This window comes from Orcinus orca, chromosome 3 (assembly GCF_937001465.1).
Source record: "Orcinus orca chromosome 3, mOrcOrc1.1, whole genome shotgun sequence".
Classification (NCBI taxonomy): Eukaryota; Metazoa; Chordata; class Mammalia; order Artiodactyla; family Delphinidae; genus Orcinus; species Orcinus orca.
Genome location: NC_064561.1, coordinates 57,972,960 through 57,998,138, shown reverse-complemented (window position 1 = coordinate 57,998,138; position 25,179 = coordinate 57,972,960). Strand labels below are relative to the sequence as shown.

The 25,179-nt window shown below is 45.1% G+C and overlaps 1 protein-coding gene across 3 annotated transcripts in view; it reads right to left on the bottom strand.

Moving 5' to 3' along the window:
* Positions 1-25,179, bottom strand: part of LOC101287496 (proton-coupled amino acid transporter 3) — a 131,039-nt gene that overhangs the window by 103,461 nt on the left and 2,399 nt on the right. For all 3 annotated transcript variants that reach the window (XM_049707798.1, XM_049707797.1, XM_049707796.1), the window contains exons 2-5: positions 25,047-25,157; positions 18,234-18,422; positions 13,853-13,998; positions 8,561-8,664 (exon numbers count right to left, since the gene is read on the bottom strand). The gene's annotated coding sequence lies outside the window, so the exon portion shown is untranslated. The remainder of the gene's footprint in view (positions 1-8,560; positions 8,665-13,852; positions 13,999-18,233; positions 18,423-25,046; positions 25,158-25,179) is intronic.

Sequence of the window (25,179 nt, the reverse complement as noted above, 5' to 3'; positions counted from 1 at the left end):
TATTTAAACAAAGGATGTCACACTCATCAGTGATTGCAGCCCTCCAATGTGAGCCGGTGAGCCCTGAGGAAACTCAGGAAGGAAAGAATACCTGCTATCAGGCAGCCATCAGATTGCAGCCACTCCCTACTGTGAACCTTGAGGAAACTAAGAATATGAAAATATAGAATACTGTCCCTAGATAGCTGAGATGCATATCAAAGGAATGAGTTCAGTGAGCTGAGACTCTTGCATCTTCCCATACACAGAAAAGTGCTAAATTCCTTAACTTGGGGTATCTGGTTTTCTTTAATTAACAATAATCTTTTGATGTTCCCGACTACCTGCCCTTTGTTGCAAAACTTCTATATAACCTGGCTCCCCCCCTCACCTCCTTGAAGCAGTTCTCTTAGGGTTACTTGAGGTGCTGCCTCCTGGGCTTGAGTCCTAAAAATTCCCACTGCATAAAACATAACTCTCAACTTTCAGGTTGTGAATATTTTTTAAATCAACAGGTGATTAATGGAAACTAAACTTTTGGTGGTGAGAAGTCGAAATATAATGTCCTACACATGAAATTTATATAATGTTATAAATCAATGTTACCTCAATAAACTAAAAAAAAATTTTAAATAAATAAAAGGAAAAAATAAATCTACCTCTTTTTTTTTTTTTAATAGAGTTGAATTGAGAAGGGAAAAATAAGGTGGCGATTCTGCTGTGTGGATCAGGGAACAATACCCAGAGGAGGTGGGCATGTAGAACGGGTGTAATTTAGACCAGCGGTCCCCCAACGTTTTTGGCACCAGGGACTGATTTCGTGGAAGACAATTTTTCCACGGAGCAGGTCGGTGGGGGGGACGGTTTCGGGATGATTCAAGCGCATTACATTTAGTGTGCACTTTGTTTCTGTTATTATTACATTGTAATATATAACGAAATAATTATACAACTCACCATAATGCAGAACCAGTGGGAGCCCTGAGCTTGTTTTCCTGCAACTAGATGGTCCCATCTGGGGGTGATGGGAGACAGCGGCACCCGAAGTGTGTTGCTTATGTGTAGTCTACTCCATGATCTCGTTTTGGTTGCTGTCACTGCAGAAAACTCTGCTTCACAAAGACAGGATGTTGGAAATGGAAGCAGGCTTTTCAGTGCTTTTGTGGCAATCTCAAGATATTCCGCCTTGACCTTAATACAGAATGTATGGAGATTTGAAGTTGTCTCAAACATGCTTTTAAGGCTACCGTCATTTGTGATCTCAAGCAGTTGATCCTCTTCTAGCACGGACAAAGTTGATTCACCTGGCTTATTCACAAATGGGTCTCAGATGCCTTCCTTCCCATTTCGGGGGTCTTTTGTGGTTGGGAAATTATGCTTAAACTCTTCTGAAAGCTGAGATAGGTGATCATGCACCAGCTGGGAGAAAGAAGGCCCTGGCTCAGCCTCTTTCAAAATCTCTGCTAATGTTTGAAACATGTCAAAAATCCCAACGTTCACTTGTCACCCCCGACCCCCAATTCCAGTTTGGCTTTGAATGCAGCCACTTTATCTGCCGACTTCAGCACAGTTGTCGTTCTCCCCTGAAGTGACAGATTGAGCTCGTCGAGCAGGTTGAATATGTCACACCAGTAAGGAAGTTTTGTGACCCATTCTGTGTCACCGAAATGTGCTGCCAGTGGTGACTGTTTTTCTAAAAGAAATCTCTGGAGCAGCTCTTGTAACTCAAAAATTCTAGGCAGAGATCTACCTTCAGAAGCCATCTCACTTCTGTGTATAAGAGAAGACGAGTGTGTGTGTGTGCGCTCTGTGTCCATCTCCTCACAGAGCTGCGCGAACAGATGTGAGTTAAGGGCATGTACTTTAACGTGACTGATAATTTTAATCACTTCCTCCAAAACATTGTTAAGTTCAGGTGACATTTTTTGGCTAGCCAGCACTTCTCTATGGATGACACAGTGCATAGACTCAATTCAGAAGCGACCTCTTTGACCCAAGTAGTGAAGCCAGAAAGCCATCCAGTCATGGCAGCTGCTGCATCCGTGCATGTACCGACACAAAATGACCAATTCAGTTTTCCTGACATGTACTCATTCAAAGACTCGAATAGTTTTGCAGCTGCGGTGTTGACTGGCAACAAAAGTGCACATAACATATCCTCATGAACATCCTCCTGAAAAATATATTGCACAAAAACAAGCATTGTTGTCTTGTTGTCAACATCGGTAGACTCGTCAACCTGGGTTGCATACCATGGTGACTCATTAATCCTCTCTAACAATTGTGTCTCAGTATCCTCTGCTATTTCATCGTCTAGTTATGGTGCTAGCCGAAAGAGGAACACGTGCCACCTTTTGAACTGCAGCCTCTCCTAAATTTTCACGACAGATGTCCTTAGCAGACGGCAGGATCAACTCTTCACCAACAGTAAAGGGCTTCTTAGCTTTAGCAATGCGGTTAGCCACTAAGAATGATGCTCTCAGTGCAGACACATTTGATGAAGTGGTGGTCTTCAATAATTGCTTCTGTTCTTCGTGTTCACGTATTTTTCTTTTGAAAAACTCCGAAGACTTGTCTTTTAATGCAGGGTGCTTGGTCTCCATGTGGTGAAGCAGTTTTGAAGGTTTCATGGCTTTGTTGGATAGCCAGTCACCACATAATTATACAAAGCGGTCTTGGAGAATGTGAATCACCTGTTGCAGTGAACCTGTAATTTAAGTAGGACTCTTGGTATTTTCTTTTAAATGCAGCTTTCTTTTTGTTGGAGGTCTTAGAGTCTTCTGCTGTCTCATCATTGGGTCTTTCCCCCTTTTCAAAGAAGCTCCCCAGCGACATTTGTTTTTCACTCATTTTGGCTAGGGTTAGCTTGTGGACTTACCAAAACTGTGACTGAGACAAGTGTGCAGTGTGGGAAAGAGGCGTGGATGGAAGTGGTAAAGAAAATAATGGGCAGGCCACACCCGAGCTAAAATAAGTGTCAGATTCTGACTTAAAGCCTGCCATCAGATGCAGCTGTACAACTGAAGTACATCAACTCACTTGCCACCAGATGCAGCTTAATTGTCACTTGCCACTCACCGATAGGGTTTTGATATGAGTCTGCAAGCAATTGATTTACTATGGTCTCTATGCAGCCGAACCTCTCTGCTAATGATAATCTGTATTTGCAGCCGCTGCCAGCGCTAGCATCACCACCTCAGCTCCACTGAAGATCATCAGGCATTAGATTCTCATATGGAGCGCGCAACCTAGACCCCTCACATGCACAGTTCACAGCAGGGTTCGCGCTGCTATGAGAATCTAATGCTGCCATTGATCTGATAGGAGGCGGAGCTCAGGTGGTAATGCGAGTGATGGGGAGCAGCTGTAAATACAGAAGAAGCTTCGCTCGCTCACCCACCACTCACCTCCTGCTGTGTGGCCTGGTTCCTAACAGGCCATGGACCGGTACCTGTCCGTGGCCCGGGGGTTGGGGACCCCTGGTTTAGATATTTGGAGAGAGAGTGGAGGAGGAAGGACACTGCGTGTGAGAAGAACAGCAGAAGTAAAGGCGCAGTGGTGGGAAAGAGGAGATATATGTGGGAGCACTAGAGAACTCACGTTTTGGAGCATAGGACACATACAGAAGAGAAGTGGAAAATCAGGCTGGCTGCTAGGTGGGGGCCAGGTCGCCCAAAGCCTTATGAGCCAGATTAGAATACATCCTGTGCAGTAGGGAGACCTTGAAGATTCTCAAGTAGAAAAGGTATGCTCCGGTTTTATCTGTTGCTGCTTTGAGATAAGGACTGAATTGTTTAGGCTTTCAAAAGCAAAGGCTCAATTGTTTAGGCTTTCACTAACTTGGTTGATTGGGCGGGAGCTGCTGGAAGCTCAAGCTGGCATATCTCCTGCCATCTTGCAATTCTGCTCCAGGGCTTTGCCCTACCTGTTTACAGTTATCTACCACAAACATGAGGAACACAAAGAAGAATCCCGGCTAGTCCACAAGCAGGAGGAAGAACATGATTGCATGTGGGTGTTGGGAGGAGAAGATTATTGGTTATAAAAAGAAGAGAGGCAGAGAGAAAATGGGGCTACCCACTGTGCTGGAGTTATTACCCTCTGCCTCACCTGTCTTGCCTGGGTGCTACCCACAGCCTTAGGTAGGAAGCCTTGTGGCAGCCTCAGACCTCTTGCTGCTCAAGAAGAGGCAGGGATGCCCTGGCAGGCTCTTTTTACATGTGTCCAGGTATGTTCCCAGGCAAAACCTCTGTGTCCAGGTAGTTATGGAGCCGAGGGCCTGCCTTGGCCTCCCTATCCCATTATCTGCTGCCCAGTCTCATCTGCTTGGAGAAGGAAGGCTCTGACCCCTGAAAATTATGACTTGACTTGGACACTGAACACTCTGCTCAGTGTGAGGCCATCTCTTGCCGCATGGAATGAATCTGTTTCTTTTGGCTCGCCCATCTATGATCCATGCAGCAGCTATAGATATCTTTTAAAAATTATTGATTATGGGGGCTTCCCTGGTGGCACAGTGGTTGAGAGTCCGCCTGCCGATGCAGGGGACGTGGGTTCATGTCCCGGTCCGGGAAGATCCCACATGCTGCGGAGCGGCTGGGCCCGTGAGTCATGGCCGCTGAGCCTGTGCGTCTGGAGCCTGTGCTCCGCAACGGGAGAGGCCACAACAGTGAGAGGCCCGCGTACCGAAAAAATAAAATTATTGATTATGTCATGCCCTTCCTCTGCTTACGACCCTTATAGAGCTTTCCTCTACTCTTGGAATAACATTCTAGCAATGATCGGCTCCGGCCTCCCTTTCCCTTCTTTCCTTCTACATCTCTTCCTCCTCACTCAGATGCATCACCAGCTTCTGGAGGACTCTCAGCTCTTCCCACTCCATGGCCTTTTGCTGATACCATTCCCACGCCTCTTCATTTGGTCAGCTCTTGTCCTTCATATCTTGGCTTAAACTTCACGTCCTTAGACAGGTTTTCCCCATCCCCCTGTAGCTCTTATCCTAATTCATGATTATACATTTACTTCTTTTCTTATTTATTTTCTGTCTCTGCCGCTAGGTCATGAAACTCCATCAAGGTAGGGATCATACCTGTTTCATTTATCCTTATCTCCCTAACAGCTAGCATGGTGCCTGATCTATAGTGAGTACTCGATTGACACTTGTTCAGTAAATGGATGAATGAACTAATGAGTGAACGAGATGCTGGTTTCTCAGTGGATGCACTGATCTTCTAGGAAGTACACACAGGATCCGTCTGACTTTGAGTCACTGCATGCTGTTCAGGGTCATGAGCCATCTTATACTGCCCTTGGGCCTCCTTAGCCTGGCCCCTCTGCCTTTTGTGCTTACCTGCAACTTCTAGCTTCTTGGTCCTGGCTGCTGAAGCCAGTGGAGCTGAAGGGCCTCCATCGCCCACATCCTACGCTTTGGTCCTATCCTGCCTTGGCCCTTGGCTCTTTCTGTGTAGGCTGGTCCACAATTAACAGAGTCAGTAAGGGTGAGTAAAGATGTTTGCAGAGCACCCCCTAGATCACACGGCTGATTCAAGACCTGACCTCACGTCTCCTGGCTCCACAACAGTAATTTTCCTATTACACCCTGCTGCTTCCCAGACACCACAAAAATTGCTGGTCTTTGTGCTAGCAATGAAGATTATCATACACGCTACCCCTTACTACAACAGTTTTTACCAGGAGTGCAGGGGTTCATACTCCCACAGGCACATCAGAATTTCAAGGAAATGAGAAGTAATGTGACTTTTTTCCCATTTAGTTAAAAAATATAGTGGTGATGAATGATTATTATACAACGGTCAAATGGTACAGAAGTATATACGTAAAAAAGAAACATCTGTATTCATACCCCTCTCCCCACTTCATCCCAATCTAATTCTCCTTCCCACTTCTTTCCTCAAAAGTAACTACTTTTAACAGTGTAGTGTGATTAAGTCCAGGCCTTTTTAATATATTTATAAATATTATGTATAAATAATTTATATACATATATATTAAATAGGTTATTTTTTAAAATCCTGTAGAGTTTTAAACACATATTCAATATTATTTTTAAAATTGTGTGTGTTGGGACTTCCCTGGTCGTCCAGTGGTTAAAAATTCGCCTTCCAATGCCGGGGAAGTGGGTTCGATCCCTGATCAGGGAACTAAGATCCCACATACTGTGGGGCAACTAAGCCCACGTGCTCTGGAGCCCATGCGCCACAACTAGAGAGAGGCCCGCACGCCACAACGAAGAGCCCTCTTGCCGCAAGTAAGACCCGATGCAGCCAAATAAATATTTAAAAAATAAATAAATTAAATAAAACTGTGTGTGTTGAAAGTGAAAAAAGGACACTACTTTTGTGATGGAACAAACTCTTGGCTGATGGAGCACAGTCAAGAGGCCTTGTTCTGGTATGTGTATAAAGAGATGGCAGGAGAACCAGCAGAACCTGGGGCTAGAACTAAAGCAAAGGAAGTCTTCTTTGTGAGATGGCTTGGAGGCTCTCACCAGCAGCAAAAGCGGTAGGCACAGTTCATTAGGACACCCTTGTGGTGCAAGGCCACAGCCTATCACCTACAGTCTGACAGGACTGAGATGGAGATGACGATGTGGGCAGAAGGAAGGGAGTTGAGTAGGTATGTTAGGATGAAAAACAGGACAAAAATGGATTTGTGAAGACAATGAGAAGACAAGCCATAGACTAAGAGAAAATACTCGCAAAAGCATATCTGAAACAGGACTGTTATCTCTCTTAAAACTCAACAATAAGAAAATGAACAACCTGATTAAAAAATGGGCAAAAGACCTGAACAGACCTTTCATCAAAAGAAGTGTACAGAAAGCAAAAAAAGCATAAAGATGCTTCACTTCATATGTCATCAGGGAAATGCAAGTTACAACAACATGGAGATATCACTACACACCTATTAGAACGGCCGAAATCCACAACACTGACAACATAAAATGCTGGTGAGAATGTGGAGTGACGGGAACACTCACACTGCTGGTGGGAATGCACAATGGTATGAAACAGCCACTTCGGAAAACTGTTTGGTGGTTTCTCACAATACTAAACGGATCCTTACCGTATGATTCGGCAATTGCATTCCTTGGTATCTTCTCAAATGAACTGAAAACTGTTGGCAACAAGACCTTACACGAATGTTTATAGCAGGTTTATTCATAAATGCCAAAACTTAGAAGCAACCACGACGTCCTCCAGTAGGTGGACAGATAAACTGTGGTATATTCAGACAGTGCAGTATTATTCAGCAGTTAAAAAAAAAAAAAAAAAATCAGCTATCAAGCCATAAAAAGACATGGAGGGCTTCCCTGGTGGCGCAGTGGTTAAGAATCCGCCTGCCAATGCAGGGGACACGGGTTCGAGCCCTGGTCCGGGAAGATCCCATATGCCGCGGAGCAACTAAGCCCGTGATCCACAACTACTGAGCCTGCGCTCTAGAGCCCGGGAGCCACAACTGCTGAGCCCGCGTGCCACAACTACTGAAGCCTGCGTGCCTAGAACCTGGGCTCTGCAACAAGAGAAGCCGCCACAATGAGAAGCCTGCGCACCACAATAAAGAGTAGCCCCCGCTCGCCACAACTAGAGAAAGCCTGTGTGCAGCAACGAAGACCCAGTTCCGGCAAAAATAAATAAATAAAATAAATAAATAAATAAAAAAGAAACAAAGTCTATTAAAGAAAACCCCAAAACCTCCAAATATTTAAGACATGTAGACAGGGGTACTAAGAACTCTAGTTTGATATTAATGATGTAAGTATATGACTAGTCTCACATGGACAGACAACAAGGTACTACAGAGAGTAGGCTGGAGCAGTAAGTAGCCAAAAGGAAAAGAGAAACAGGATAAAGAAAGGGCACCAAGCCCTCCTATCAGGGGCTCCATCAACACACTAGAGACTAGTAGTATACTAGCTGGCTATATATATTTGTGCTCCTGATACCTGCAAATAAAAAGATGCTAACCATTGTTTTAAAAAAAAAGAATTTGTAACTGCCCGTCTCCCCCATGCAGTGGGGCGTGTGAGGCACAGAAGCTCCCTGTGCTGGGAGCTCAGTGCCCAGTTTTCACCCTGGTATTGCCTCTGGTTTGCTGTGCCACCTGGGACAAGTCCCTTCCGCTCTCTAGGTCCATTTTCTCTTTGTGTAAAGTGGGCTTGCAATTCTCAAGGGTCTCTTATTTCTTAAGGCTTTATGCATTATTTCCTGGGAGCAGAACTTTTTGAACATTTCCTAAGATAAGGGTAATTAATTAGAGTAACCATTGATAAGGGTAATTAATTAGACTAACCATTTACTAAGTATTATTGTCTCATTTAATCTAGAGAACAACTCTCTACTATTAGCCCTGTTTTACAGATGGGGCAACTGAGGCTTAGGGAAATTGACCAATGCCACAACGCTGATCAGTGGTGGCATCAGGATTCGAAGAAGGTAGACTCCTCTGCCCTCCCTCTCCACCACTCTGCAGGAAGAGCCTCTAGGTTCTGTGGCCTGGGAGAGGAGAACAGAGAATATAAAATAAAAGCACTTTATGTTAGACAGGAAAGGGGTCTGACCTTGGACACTCTCCCAGTTACCTCTAACATCACAGAGAACAATGGCAGAGCCCCGAGGGCACAGCAAACTTCAGAGGATGGAGGGTGTGGAGGTTTCAACATCACTGGTGAAGGAAAGGCAGAGGACTCTAGGGGCTGAACTCTGGAGATAAAAATGCATTTAGGGGAAGATAATATGGACTTATAAAACAAGGGAAAAATTAAAGGGTTATCACTCCACTAGACTGTTCAGAAAATTTACAACTTTTCTTCTTTTTGTGAATCACAAATTTCTTTTTCCTTGAGATAAAGAATTGATCCTCTCAGAGAAAAAGCAAACATTAATCATTAAACTTTGCCTACAATTTCATGACGTTTATCAAATTCCTAAGAAGACCCATGGCCTAGGGAGACTCCTAAGAATCGTTAACCAATAATTATGTTAAAAGTAATAGTGGGGCTTCCCTGGTGGAGCAGTGGTTGAGAGTCCGCCTGCTGATGCAGGGGACACGGGTTCGTGCCCCGGTCAGGGAAGATCCCACATGCCACGGAGCGGCTGGGCCCGTGAGCCATGGCCGCTGAGCCTGCGCGTCCGGAGCCTGTGCTCCGCAACGGGAGAGGCCACAACAGTGAGAGGCCTGCGTACAGCAAAAAAAAAAAAAAAAAAAAAAAGTAATAGTGGAAACCAACCATTTAAGTGTCAAGTACTCTAACATTTACAAAATAACTTTGCATACATTACTTAATCTTTCCAATAAGTAGGCTGTTAATCCCCACCCCACCCCACCCCCTTTATTTTTTTGGCCACACCGAGCACAGCACGTGGGATCTTAGCTCCTCTACTGATAGGGATAGAGTAGGATAGTACTCTATCTTACTCTATCCATCACAGGTAGTTGTAGAAGTCCCAGCAGGGGATTACAGATAGAGAGGGAAACCTAGGGAACTTTGGGAGACCACTGTAAGTTAATGATCGCTCAAGAACTATCAGGAACGTCGTGGAACGAAGCAGCCTTGTTTAACTATAAAGCCATAAATAAAAGCATGAGATATGCCCAGGTTATTAAGTGAAAGAAAAAAATGAGGGCTGCATTCTGCTGGTGGAGTTCAGCAAGACAGGGATCCTTAGGACCAAGGACCGGAATTTAAGGGAAAGGTGACATCCCAAAGTAGGAGACCCTCATTATACAGAAACCTGAGACTATTCAACATATTTTAGTATATGTTACCACCCTGCTGCAGATTTGAGTAAGCGCTATGACGTGCTAGTGTGACCTCATAGGGTCAAACAGTCTCCTGCCTGATACAAAGGAGGAGCCAGTGATGTAAGCCTGATGTCTACTCGAAGAGTGAGGAAGGCGGTCTTTTCCCCCTCCCCCACTTTCCTTTGACTATAAAAATGTAGCCTGCTTAATCCTTGGGGCAGAGCCCCCTCACCTGCCAGCTTGTATCCCTCACAAGCATCCTATATTAATAAATCTACTTCTTGCCTATCACTTTGCCTCTCTGAATTCCTTCTGCGCTGACACACAAAGAACCCGAGCCTCAGTTAAGTCCAGACACAGGTGAGTGACTCTAATTAAAAGACTGGGTTCAAGTCCCAGTCTGGGTTTAGGTTGGGTTTGAGTCCCAGCACGTGGGTTCAAGTCCCAATCAGCGGTGCACGGTTTCACAACCAGGGATCAAACCCGTGCTCCCTGCAGTGGAAGCGCGGAGTCTTAACCACTGGACTGCCAGGGAAGTCCCACAATACCCATTTTTATAGGTGAGAAAACTGAGACTCAAAAGAGCCAGGGAAGGGGTGACTGTACTTGGGCAGGTTTCTTTTAGGAGGGCCACATACGCTTATACCCCTTTATACAGTATTAAATTCACTTCTACCTTTACTTTTTTAAAGAACAAGATTGTGCCCATCAGTGTGTAACAGATGTGGCTCATTCTTCATTGTTTTTACAACTGTGTAGTATTTTGTTAGAGGCTGCATCATGGGTTATTTAACCAGTCCCCTACTGGTGAGTATTTTGGCTCTTTCCTGAGCTGAAACGGGTAATTATGCACATATGACTTCCTACATATATGAGAATTTGCCTGTTAGATACATTCTCAGAAGTGGGTTTAGTAGGTCAAGGGCATGTACTTTTAAAGTTTTCACAGTAACAAATTATCCTCCAAGGGGTACCACTCATTTGCTTTCCACAAGCCGAGGGTGAGAGGGACTGTTTCTGTCTATCCCAGCAAGCGCTGGGTGCCACACTTCTCACCCTGGATCGGTCTCTGAAGAGTGCAAGTGGCAGCTCCTTGTGGGGCTGCACTCCTGGACTCGGTTCCTATTCCTCACTTTATCAAAGATTTTGTACGACTGGAACCTGTCTGAAGGTGAGAGTTAAGACGTCAGGGCCCAGGAAACTATGTCTTGGAGAAGCGCTTGAAAGGACTCTGTGGAAATTAGGACAGCCAGACTCATGCCCTGCCCCTCCTTGAAGGGCTGTCATTAAGATAAGGGAGCACAAAGTGCTGTGCATCCAGGTGGGGTGAAGGTCAACAGCAGGTATGGTGCAGCAGCTCTCCTACTAATCTAAGAAAGCCCTCAGGGACATAGAGAATAGACTTGTGGTTGCCAAGGGCGGGGGCAGTGGGAGAGGGCTGGATTGGGAGTTTGGGATTAGCAGATGCAAACTATTATATATAGAATGGATAAACAACAAGGTCCTACTGTATGGCACAGAGAACTATATTCAATATCCTGTGATAAACCATAATGGAAAAGAATATGAAAATGAATGGGTATATATATGTATAACTGAGTCAGTTTGCTGTACAGCAGTAATTAACACAACATTGTAATTCAATGATACTTCAATTTAAAAAAAAAAAAGCCCTCAGATCTCGCCAACATTCTCCCTAGAAGACTGCTGAGGTAGTGAGCTCCCTGTCAGTAAGGGTATTCAAGCAGAGACCAAGGTATGCAGGACAGGGTTGACTGGTAGTTTCTATTCCCACATCTTTTTGGTGTGTCTTCCTCTATTGCAGAGGCTGGAAAGGGAAGTTAGTTACATCTCCTATACTCCTGGAAGCTACAGTTCTGTCTATAAAACAGGAAGGTCAAAAGGTGGTGGAGGATATCTGCTGCTTCAGGCTGTCTTCTGCTTCAGGGGAGGCTGTAGAGAGGACGCGTTTTTCTATAGAGTCATCCTGGCTTTGTTCTCGAGGTTGTCTAGAGGCATGCTCCAGGGGTCTCCTGCTTCCCTGCCTTCCTGATTATGGGGGAGGTGGTGACTCCCAGGGTGCCACTTCAGAGGCATTGTTCTGAGAATCCTTCCTGTAAGTCCAGTCTACAGCCCCCTCCTCCGACCCTCCTAATGGCTCTGTAAGCCCCTAATTCCCATTATGAAATCTATTTCTGGTATTTTCCTGCGTAAAATACGGTTTCCTACCCTAACCCTGACTGATGGGAGGCAGGGATGTGCAAAACCTATAATGTAGTTTCATTCTCTCAATTTCTATGACTTTTCCACATTGTTCCATGGCAGAAAAAGCAGTACTCGAAATCCGATGTTTTTACTGAGGGACATGTGGCGATGCTGGCAGGAGAAAGGGGTGGCCCAGCTCACCCCTCACTTCCCTGGCTGCATCTCCAGGCCCTGACTTGCCAAAGCAGAGGTGAGTTTGATGTGTCCCATGGCTTATCAGATCTACTCTCTCTTGTTCCCTTGGCACTGATGCTAAGTCTGGCCCTAATTGTACTCAGGGTTCCAGGACAGGTGGCCTGACCTTAACTTGGGGGTTTTCTGGGGATAAGTGATAAAGAACATTTCCTTCCTCTGCTGCCTTGTGGGCTCTTGAGGAGAAAGCTCCCCATGAAATGGGTAAAGTTGTGACAGAAAATTCACAGGATGCCAGAACCAGACTTAGCCCTGCCCACAATCTGAGGGAGAAATCCCTGTTATAAGCGCTACCCACATTGTGCTTAATACCCATTGTCTCCTTTAACCCTCTCAACAACTCTAAGCAATAGGACTTATTCTCACCATTTTACCTATGGCTCAGAGATGGGGACAGCTTGCCCAAGGTCACACAGCTAACATGGAAGTCACAAAAGCAGGATGGGAATGAGTGTGTTTTTCTGTGATCTTAACTACAGGTTGTCCAGCATCCTAGAAGCCATCTAGTTCAACGTTCTCTCGCCTCCCATAAAATGCTTGAAGGTTTCCTCTTCCTTGTGTGTTACAATCTTTCCAACAGACAGTGGAAAATATGTATTAGATGGAAATTAGCACATTTTGACTAACAATTTTATATTTAGAAGTTTACCTATAGGATATAATAGGGAGTGTTCAAACATGTATGTAAACTCAAGGGTACTCATTACAGCCTTAGTTATACTTGTAAAATTATAAGCAAGTTATTTGTCAAGTCATAATGCTAGGGAAATTAATGATGATACATTTATCCAATTGAATCGTATTCAGTTATACATGGTAATATATATTGAAATTAATTGATATGTAAATCCAGGTTTTTCAAAAGTTAATTTGTCCATCAGTTACTGAGTATCAACTATGTTTGAGGCACTTCACCCATGTCATTCTCTCTGTTATTTCAGTTTTGTGTGCACATCTCTTCCTCCCAGGGCTGCGAGAGCCTTAGAGGCAGGGACGTGAATGATGTCACGTGCTCACTGCTGTAGCCCCACGATGCCCAGGTGCTCAGTAATGTTGAGTAAATGGACCCCTAAAGAGTTATGCTTAGGATTTAAAAATTATCTTTAAGGAGCATTATTTTTTGCCACCAACACAACTTCTCTAAACCTCTCTTTGCCTGTCTGTCAAGATTTAGCTCCTGGAGTTACTGGAAAGAAGAAGGGAAAAGTTCCCATAAAAGTCTCCAGGTGCAAGATCTCAGGCCCAGGAGCTCCTGTTGGGGAGGTAAGGAGACTTATGAGATCCCGCTGACCTCCTCCGGGCAGGAGGAGACCTGGTGGAGATGCTGCTAGACACTCCCTGGGGGCCACCGGAGCATTCCTTGGGCTGCTGAAGGAGGTGCCTCCCGCCCCAGGCAGGCAGACACCTCACTCTTGCGCTCAAGCACCGTGCGGGTGAGGGGCTGGGAGTGGTCATGGTTTGGCAGGGGTTGAGCAAGCACAGGTTTGGCATGCAGGAGCTGCAACGCCCAGCTCTCAGCTGTTTGAGCCATAGAAGGCTCAGGAGCTTAAATACTGCACTGCCTACCTCGCCTGTTGTGATGCAGGCTCTGCTCCTTGGGAAGAACAAACGGCCAAAAGCATGAATGGATGGATAGATGGGCTTCTCCTACCCTCAACACGGAGACGCCTCACAGTTGCTCTACGAGTCTGTTCTTTCTCTTCCTCCTTCCGATGAAGTACCCCCATGCTGGCCACTCCGCTGGGCGCTGGGGATCCACCGGGGCCAGGGTGCAGTCCCTGCCTTCCATGAGCTTAGCTGGAAATCATGAATATCAATCAGGGTTTCCCATACATAAATTAAAAAAATTTCAACTGTGATAAGCGCTCTGAAGGAAAATTTAGCAAGCCTGAGTGTGGGTAACGAAAGCAGTTACTCTTTTAAAGGGGATCAGGAAGGTTTTCCTGAGGAAGAGGGAAGTCCCCTGCACAGCAATGTTCTCTTCGCCTTGCTGCTGTACCAACATGTGGCTTCCCCCTGAGGTCACTGCTTCCTCTGCAGGCCTCTAAGAGAGGGTTGCTTTCCTCTCTCCTCTCTAAGACAGCTCCCTTGGAACACGTGGCAGCAGTCCGCAGCACCTCTACTTGTTGCGGCATGCACAGCCCTCAGGGCCGCCCCCTCTTCCACTTAACACCCTCTTTCTCTCTTTTTCCCTTTCTTGCCCTCTCTCTCTCCCTCCACCATTTCCCTATGATCATTCTTGATTAGTTCAACCGCATAAAGGAATCACCTGTACTCCAGCCTCTTACGTCCTTGACCACCTTTTCTTCCAGTTTGTCCTCCACACACCGACTCCCACCATCACACCCCAGACCTTGTCATTATCAAAACCTGCACCACTATTCTGAAAAAAGTTTTATTGAAGTATGGTTGATTTACAATTTACTACTTTCAAAGTCTCTGTTTCAAGCATCCCATTCTCTGGGTGCCTCACCAACACCTACTGGTCCATCTCACATCCACTAATTTGCAGACCCTACCAGATCTTTGACCACGTCAGGGCCTCCTGTCCACTGATGCTGCTCTGAGACCCAGCCACTGCTCTTCGCCCCCTCATAGCTTCATTCCCCTTTTTACCCAGTGATTGGTCATTTGTGGAGTCTCCCTGCCATACACTCTCATCTCTCTTGTCCCTCTCCTTGTATTGTATCCACCTTCCAAAGCCACAACACTGACCGGATGCACCTTTGCCTCTACTTTGAGACTACACCCAAGTGGTTGAATGTGGCTAGAGAACAACAGCCGGATTTGCCAACCCGTCACATTTTAAATTTATGAAAACCTCAGGTGGGTCCTAGCACCCCAGGGAAAATCTACTCTTTGTCTTATTTATGTGGTTCTTTCACTCTTCAAGAGGACTATTTCCTACCTCTTCTCTCTATTCAAACCTCCATTACTCTCCCCTTTTCACTGTCAGCCGATGGCATTGTTCTCATTTCACTGAGAAAACAGAAGCAATCAGAAGAGAACTTCCTTATCCTCCAGCCACTAAATCTATCCACTGACCTGTGTCTGAATCCATATACGAGGCTTTTTCTCCCATGAAAGTGGCTGAGCCATCCTCATCCTGTCCTAAGTCCCTTTATCTTGAGCACTGGATCTCATCCCCTTTCCTTCACCTACTCAAGAGTCTTCCTCCTGCAATGATCCTTCCCTCTCTCTTGCACCATCAGCCCTTCCCTTTCTACGGCATCATTCCCATGAACATATAAACATACCATAGTACCTTTAATCTCTCATCTCTCTGCTCCCTTTCATAGCAAAACTCCTTAAAAGAGTTGTCTCTATTCACTCTCTCCAATTTCTCACTTTCCATTCTCGTGAATCTACCTCAGCCGACTTTCATCCTTATTATTTAACTGAAACTGCTTTTGCCAGTGGCAACTATGGTTCCTGTTGCCAAATCCAATGGCTAAAACTTAGCCCTCTTCTCAGTTGTCTTGACAGGAGTAGACATTTCAGTCCCCACCCCCCTTTCCTTTTGGCCGTGCCACGCGTCATGTGGGATCTTAGTTCCCCGAACAGGGATCAGGGATCAAACCTACGCACCCTGCAGTGGAAGCGCAGAGTCTTAACCCCTGGACCACCAGGGAAGTCCTCAGTCCTTTTTACACACACTATTTTCACCGCTGTGGTGATAGACTCTAAGATTCCACCTCCTTTGATATTTATGGTATTCATGCCCTTGTTTATCTCCTCCTCTTGAGTGTGGGTGGGACCTATGCTTGCTTCTAACCAATAGAATGTGGCAAAGATGATGTAATGTCACTTTCATGATGACATCGTCATATAAGGTCTTGGTTTACTAGCAGACTCTAGAGACTTCCAAGTTAGTTGGCTTTAAAGAAGTAAGTGGTCATGTTAGGAGGCCCATATGGTTAGGAGCTGAGGGCCAGCGAGAAGCTGACAGCCAGCAAGAAGCTGGGGCCCTCGGTCCTACAACAGCAAAGGAATTAGTTGTGCCAGAAACCTGAGGGAGCTTGGAGGAATATTATTTTCCAGTTGTGCCTCCAGATGAGACTATAGCTCAGCCAACACGTAGTTGCAACCTGTGAGCCCCTATAAGCTTAGGACCAAGTTAAGCCATGCCTGAACTTCTGACCCAGAGAAACTGTGAGACAATAAATGTATGTCACTTTAAGCCACGAAGTTTGTGGTAATTTATTACACAGCAATAGGAAACTAATATAACCATTCATCTTCTTTTATATGGTTATGTTTTTTCCATAGTGGCATCTTATACTGTATTTTTAAAAACTCAGACACAAGTTATTTGCATATTAAACAGGTACTATTCTGTACCTTCATATGGTAAATCATGACCACGGAACCCTAGGGTCTAAGTGAGGGGTCAGAAGAGAACCCAAAGGTTCTCACACTTCTTACCAAGTGTGACCCTGACCAAACACCTTTGTCTCTCTGAGGTTCAACTTCCCATATATAAAATGTATAGGAGATTTCCCTGGCAGTCCAGTGGTTAGGACTTTCACTGCCGTGGCCTGGGGTTCAATCCCCGGTCGGGGAACTAAGATCCCGCAAGCCAAGTGGTGTGGCTAAGAAAAAAAAAAAAAAAAATGAATGGGTTGCAGCAGACCATCTCAAAGAAACTCTAAAGTGTAATATATAATGATTCTGTGGCTGACTGAGGGCCTATCCAGTCTTCTTTGGAGGGAGGGATGTTGCTGAAGCAGGGAACAGAAGGACTCACAGAGCTGAAAGATTTGGGAGATGAATTTCTTCCCCTATTTCATCGGTGAGAAACTGAAGCCCGGATGAAAGGGACTTGCTAGTACATGGCAGAGCTAGCCTCAGCCCTTTCCTTTGGGCCCCTACATCAGTGTTTTTTTGGCAACAGGAGACACTTCTCTCTTCTAAGCTCTCCCAGGTCCTTTGTTACCGTTGTGAGGTAACCCCAAGGTCTGCCTGCCCTACAGGGGCTTAGTGGGTTTGCTCCAGATCTCTTAGAGGGCTTGGTTCCAATCCTGGGAATATTCCTCACCCAATGCTGCCTTTTCCTGCCTTATTTCAGGAGGACCTACCAGTTGGCGCTGTCTTATGCCGAGACTGAGATCAAGGAAGCTATTGGCTGAGTAAGAGGTTAGGGGAGGATCTGTGGGTACGATGGAAGCCGTAAGTTGGTTTCAGATAGATTGGAAGCTAGAGCTTTGGAGAACCTGAGCCCAGTAAGCTCTCGGAGGCTTCCCGCCACACACTCCTACTTTAAAAATTAATATTCACGGGGCTTCCCTGGTGGCGCAGTGGTTAAGAATCCACCTGCCAATGCAGGGGATACAGGTTTGAGCCCTGGTCTGGGAAGATCCCACATGCCGCGGAGCAGCTAAGCCCGTGCGCCACAACTACTGAGCCTGCGCTCTAGAGCCCGCGAGCCACAACTACTGAAGCCCGCATGCCGAGAGCCCATGCTCCGCAACAAGAGAAGCCACCACAAGGAGAAGTCTGTGCACCGCAACAAAGAGTAGCCCCCGCTCACAACTAGAGAGAGCCCGTGCGCAGCAACAAAGACCCAACGCAACCAAAAAAAAAAAAAAAAAAATTAATATTCACATTTTTAAAAAGACGTCCATAGTTAAACCCTTAATTTTTTTAATCAAAGGATTTATAATTAAAGCTAGAGTCTCCTTATCTGACCCTCTCCATTCCTCTTTCTGGGGCTAGCCTTTTTTTTTTAATTGGTTTTTTGTTTTAGTTCTTCAGTTCTCCATCTCTTTGTATAATACACTTTAATGATATTTCTCAACTAATCAACATGCTGTTAGATGAAAATTTATGCCTGTCAATCTCCCCCACTCCTCCTGTCAATATAATTATTTCACTTTTAGTTCTTTTTTACTTATCTTTGTACTTTTAAAAATTATATAAGCATAAAGATAAACTTCTTAAATTATAAAGAGTATTTGTGTTAGTTTCCTATTGCGGTTTTAGCAAATTACCACACGTTTTGTGGATAAAACAAGAGAAATTTGTTGTGTTACAGTGCTGGAGGTCAGAAGTCCTAAAATCAAGATGTTGGCAGGGCTGTGTTTTTTTCTGGAGGCTCTAGGGAGAATCCCCTTCTTTGCTTCTCCAGCTTCTAAAGGCCTCCCGCACTCTCTTGGCTTGTGGCTCCATCTCCAAAGCCAGTAGAGGAGCATCTTCTCTTCTCTGACCTTTCTGCTTCCCTCCTATAAGAACCATTGTGATTACATTAGGCCCGACTTGGATAATCCGGTATAATCTCCTCTTGTCAATATCTTTAACTTAATCACATCTTCAAAGTCTCTTTGGCCATCTAAGGTAACATATTCACAGGCTGTGGGGATTAGGACCTGGACAGCTTTGGGGGCCATTATTCTGCCTACTCCACCATTCATCCCAGTTTACCTGGAACAGTCCCACTATATGCCTGGTGTCCTGGTGTAACTATTAATACAGCTCCCATTGTAAAGCAATTATACTCCAATAAAGATGTTTAAAAAAATATTAATACAGCCCCTTTTATTCTCAAAAGTGTCTCCACTTGAACAAAAAATTATAACACCCCACTTATCCAATGTTTCCCAATCTCTTTTATACCATAACACATGTGGAAAACGATAACATTTTATAGATCCTCAGGATATAAGAACAAGCCTACTCATGACTAGAGGTAATTGTCTCAGAAGCTCTGGCCACGTTAGGACCCAGCTGGCTGCTCCAAGGGGCAAAAGTATCAACATCTCAGCACCCCTACAACCCACTTATGGTACGCCATTGGTCACTGCATACCACTGCAAAGTCTTCCTTACACTAAAGCAATATAATATGTTTTAAAGCCTGTTCTTCTGATATGCTCCTGTGTGAGCAGCATTTAATTCCAAGGAGTGTACCCGGGTTCTCATACACATGCCCTGACGCTCCTGTCATTGCAATCCTGCCTGCAGGTTAGTTCAGGTTGTCAGACTGCTGGCATCTTTTCCCATATGCCCTCTGGTTCTGTGTCCCTGCAGAATTCCCCATCCCTCGCGCATTCTCCCAGGCACCAAGAGTGTTGGTGTGGTGGCAGAGAGGTCCCGTTGGATTCTCTGGATGGGCTTTTTAGACAGCTTGCAAAATTTTTCTCTGGGTCTTCAGAGTGCATACGTCTCTTAACTTTGTAACACATGTTTTTTTCCTTTAAACATACTTCGTTTACCACAAAGCCGTTAGTGGTAAAACATTTTATCAACATTACCTCCTTTTTAATCATCAAAAGTCACAAGAGCTTGGCTCAGAGGCACGTTGTAGTGTAGATATGGCACCAGCACTTTTCCTAGTATCTGAGCTGCTGTTTGTTCCCTTAGTGGGGTCCTTGCTTTAACGGCTGCTTTTCATTTCAACCACATTGCTAATTTACTGAACAGGATGCATCTTCCTTGGTCATCACCATGTTACATAATGATGGTGTTTGCCTTTCTTTATAACAATTCCTAATTTCTATAGCCATTTCTAATTTCCATTCCCAAATTAAGAATTTTTTTTTTTTTTGCATACGCTGGCCTCTCACTGTTGTGGCCTCTCCTGTTGCGGAGCACAGGCTCCGGACGCGCAGGCTCAGCGGCCATGGCTCATGGGCCTAGCCGCTCCGCGGCATGTGGGATCTTCCCGGACCGGGGCACGAACCCGTGTCCCCTGCATCGGCAGGCGGACTCTCAACCACTGCGCCACCAGGGAAGCCCCCAAATTAAGAATTTTTAAGTGAACTTTTTGGCACTGTGCCACTTAATGCATTCTTGAATTATACTGTTATGGCTTACAGAATAGTTTAAATTACACTAACAAAGAATGCTTACTACAGATAATTACTCAATCCACCCATAGAAGTTCCATGTGAACAACGGCATTTCTCTCTGGCTTCTGACAAAAATGGGTGGGCACTTCTGTGTCCCAGCCGAAGTGTAGCACACTTTACAGTTCACTCTTTTGAACATCAGTCAGGCTATTATAAGATACCTCGTGAAAGTTTAAATTTGGGTAGGATTCTAAATACTCTAAATTCTGCATACGAAGTAGGACTTCATTAACATTTTTATACCACACCATCTTAAATACATGTAATGCAGCTATGTATACAGAGATCGTGTTGTGTACCCTGGGTGTTTTTGTTTTTTCCTTAACCACATGTGCTCCTTCTACATGTGCTATTTTGTAACTGCCATGTATGTGGGGGCCAAGGGCTGGGAAGCCAGAACCAGGAGACACATGACGTGTGTGACTCTGGGTGTGTTGCCCCTCCTCTCTAGGCCTCGGTTTCTCCACTAAGGATGAGAGGTTGGACTCACTGAGCCAAGAGGGGCTTTCCAGCTCTGATAATCTAGAGTTAAAGGAGGCTCCCTGGAAGAATCCCTCATTCTCTTTATGTCTAGGGATGTAAATAGAAGAAAAAGAGAACAAAGGGGAAGGAAAAGAAACAGCTACAAGAAAAAACGGGAAGGAGCAGATACGTGTTGATAAGAGAAGGGGAAAGGAAAGAAGCAGCAAGATGCCTAGACTCACAAAGTGTGAGTATGGACTTCATTTATTAAGAAATAGGTTTCAATTCCCAATGTTTTTTAAGAACACTGGCTGTGGAGTTATACAGAGTTTGACTCCTGGCTTTATCACTATATTCTTGTGTGACTTTGGGCATAGTTTTCCTGTCTCCTTGCCTCAGTTTCATCTATTAAGTGGAATGAAAAATAACGACCTCATAGGATCTCAGTGGGGAGTAAATGAGTTTGTAAAGCATATAGCACCCAGTGAATCAGAGATCTTACTGTCATTGTCATCACTTTTCATGGAGTCCCTCTGAGACAGCGGGGGCAGGAATTCTCCTTCCTTTAAGGTGTTTGCAGGTCGCCCTTCCCCTTCCCATCCTCATGAGGCCAAACAACTCCCACTTCCTGAGTGAAGAACCCAGAGAGGCGAAGCACACATGTTCCCCCCATGCTACCCAGGTCTGTCCCTCCACTGGATGTGGACAGTGAGAGTAATGAGAATCACCTCTTGTGTGGATATATTGATCAGTACAGTGTGCCAAGTGCTCTGAAACCCATCAGACCCTCTTCTGGCTGAGAGATGAGGAGGCAGAGGCTCAGGGAGTTTAAGCCCCAAGAGGTCATGTCATGTGTCCAGGGGTATAGGAGGCTGGGAAGCTGCATCTCAACACTTTTGTCCCAGTACCCATAACCTGGGGAGGCGTTTGCTCAGCTTCTCCGGGGAGGCTGGGCTCCTGCGTGTTCTCTGCCCTTTGATGGCGTTCCCCACCCTGCTGCTTCACTAACCGTGGGTGCTGCTGAGTGGTGGGTGTGGTGAGATGGTCAAGTATGTGGTCACTGGCACTCCGGCTTCAGCAATGATCAGCCGTGCGACCCTAAATGTTTTAAATCTTTCTAAAGCCCACTTTCCTCATCTGTAAAATGGGGATAATGCCTTATGCCTAGAATGAGAAGTTGAGACAGGGTTTCTTGAGAAAGTGATTTACTAAGGGAGTGTTCTCAGGAGAAGGGGTGTGAGGGAAGCAGAAGGGAAGAAAAGGGAAAAGCTAAGTGAGGATGCAGTCTCAGGTGGAGACTAGCTTCAGCCCGATCCCACAGGGAGCTCTGGAGCACAAGTTGCATCATAAGCTGGTCCCACCTTAAAGTCAGGGGACTGACCTTTGGTTCCCATCCCCCTTAACTAATTGGCTGTGGACTGCACTTCCCCCATCTGTCATAGAGTGTGAAGGAAATGGATCGGGGACCCAAGGGATCCTGAAAGAAGAGATGGAGAGAAAAAGGGGAAATTGAGCAGGACTCATATGACATACACAATCAATAAACATAAACCCTCTCCTTTTTATACAAAAGGCTGTATCACCATTCTCTTCATATTTTCCCTTAGGAATATAACTGGAATTTGCTTCAAAATAATTTAGGGTGCAGGGGCATTAGGTGGGAATAGATAATCGGGGGGTGGTGGTGGTGGTGATGGTATTGGGTTGGGATACAGATAAATAATGTTGGCCAAGAACTCTCTCCAAACAGAGTTGGTTTCACACCCAGCAGCCAATCAAATCTGCTCTTTTGAACACCATCAATGGTCATTCTTTACTAACCACAATGGTCTGTTTTCAGTCCTCTTCTTATGTGAACAAGCAGTAGCATTTGACATAGGTAGTCTCTCCCCTCCTTGAAAAACTTTCTTCACTTGGCTTCCCAGACACCACCACTTCTGGTTTGCCTCCTAGCTCAGTGACCGTGCCTTCATGGTTCCTTCTGCTCATTCCTAGTCATCTCTCTATGCTCTCCTAGACTTGATTTTTGGATTTCCTCCCATAGTTATTTGCACTCACTTCCCTGGTGAGCTCATCTAGTCTCTTTGCTTAACTACCATAAATATGCTGACAATGGCCAATTTTTTATCTCTAGGCTGGACCTCTCTACTCTCCACAATCATCCCAATGCCTACCTGACCTCTTCCCTTGGATGTCTCACAGGCGCTTCACACACAACAGGCTCCCCTTGCTCCCCACCAAAACCTGCCCCTGCCACTGTCTTTCTGTTCTAGTAAAAGGCAACTCTATCTTTCCCGTTGCTCAGGCCAAAGTGTTTGGCTCCTCCCTCTCATACTCCACTTCCAGTCCATCGATGTGTCCAACCTACGATAAAATTATTTTCAGAAACTGACCACCTTCACTGCTGTCACTCTTGTCAAGTCATCACAATCTTATCCTGGCTTACTACAACTGCCTCCCAACAGGTCTCGCTGTTTCTGCCCTTGCCTATATCAACCCAATAGACAAAGCATCCTTTTAAACCCAAATCAGATCATGGCACTCCTCTGCTGAAACTCCTCCAGTATCTTCCCATCTCACTCAGAATAAAAGCCAAAGCCCTTAAAGTGGCTCACAGAGCACTATACAATTTTCACCCATTTGTTGTTGCTCTGACCTAATCTACTTCTCTTTCCCTAGCTCTCTTTGCTCCAGCCACAGTGACCTCCTTGTCATTCTTCAAACGGAAGAGGCGCAGTCCCACCCCAGGGCCTTAGCATATGCTATTCCCTCGGCCCAGAATGCTCTTCCCAGTGTTCACATGGCCTGTTTCTTCACCTATTTCAGGTGTTTATTTACATTTCATCTTCTCAGTGAGAGCTTTCTTGACTATTTAAAAAGTTGCAATCCCTTCCCTCTGCCTCCAGACTCCCTCTTCCACTTTCCTGATTTACTTTTCTCCATAGCAGACGCACCGCTGACATATGTATATTACTTAGTTATTCTTAGTTATTTCTGTTGCCTGTCTCCTCCCACTAAAATATAAACTGCACAAGAGCAGGGGTTTTTGTCTATTTTGTTCACTGTTGTATCCCTAGAGCCTGGCACAATGATACTCAATAAATACTTATTGATAAAAATATGAACACATTTCCTCATCCTTATCTTCTTACTGTTTGATTTGATTCTTAATTTCTGTTATTATATTTTAAATTTCCAAATTTTAATTTAAAATTAATTTTAAAATATAAAATCTATAATTTTTATTTTTCTCAGAATATTCTTTTTTAAAGCATATTGTTTTTATTTCATGATTGCAACATCTTATCTCTCTGAGGTTTTTTTAGGGCAGCATTTCTCCAACAAGAGGCAACATCAGAATCACCTGGAGGGCTTATTGAAACAGATTGCTGGGCCCCACTGCTGGAGTTTCTGATGCAGATTCTGGAGTGGGACCCCAGTTTGTGCTTTTATGTTTTGCATAGTTTCTTCCAACGTGCTTTCATGTGTTTGTGCATTTGATTCTTCTTCTTAGAGGCTTTTCTCAGATGTCTGGTAATCTCTTTCAAATTTTAAAATTAACCTTTTAAATACAATAAAGTTCATATATTTTAATTGTCCAGGTAATGGCTTTTGACCAGCGTTTAAGCCTATGTAGCCATCATCCCGATCAAGATGTAGCATTTTAGCACTGCCCCGGAAAGCTCTCAAGTCCCTTTGCTGTCAGTCCACACCCCACACATCCCAAGCAACCACTGATCAGTTTTCTGTCGCTAGATTGGTTTTGCTCATTCTATATATTTGTATTAATTGAATCATGTAGCACGTAGTCTCTTGTGTCTAGCTTCTTTCACTTAGCATAATGAGATTCATCCTTATCAGTAGTTCCTTCCTGCTATATATGCCACAATTTGTTTATCAATTCATCTGTTGATGAATATTTGAGTTGTTACTAATTTAGCTTTAGTAAGCTGCTTGCTGTGAACCTGTGATTACAAGTCTTTGTATGGATCACAGCCAGGACTAGGGTGAGGCAAGCCGGGAAACCTAGTTCACAAAATTTAAGGAGGCCCTCACTCTTGTGTACCTATAAGTGCCAACTTTGCACTTGCACAACCCTGAGAGGGAGCCCCTCCTTAAATTTTCCACCCAACGCACCAGGCTCTGGGCCCGGCGTGGATATGCTTCTATTTTTCTTGGGTAAAGAGTGAAATTGCGGGCTTCCCTGGTGGCGCAGTGGTTGAGAGTCCGCCTGCCGATGCAGGGGACGCGGGTTTGTGCCCCGGTCTGGGAAGATCCCACGTGCCGTGGAGCGGCTGGGCCCGTGAGCCATGGCCCCTGAGCCTGTGTGTCCGGAGCCTGTGCTCCGCAACGGGAGAGGCCACAACAGTGAGAGGCCCGCGTACCCCCTCCGCAAAAAAAGAGTGAAATTGCTCCATCATAGGATAGATATGCATTTAACTTCGTAAAAAACTGCCAACGAGTTTTCCAAAGTGGCTGCACCATTGTACACTCCCACCAGCAAGGGATGAGAGTCCCAGTTGCTCCACATCCTCACCAACACATGTATTTCCACTCTTTTCTTCTCTGTTGCCACAGATGGACTGCTGCAAATATGGCTCACCCGTGCAGTTCTTTCTGTCATCCTCATCTCTTTGGCTTTCCTGATCTAAATGAGATTCAGGAGAGTT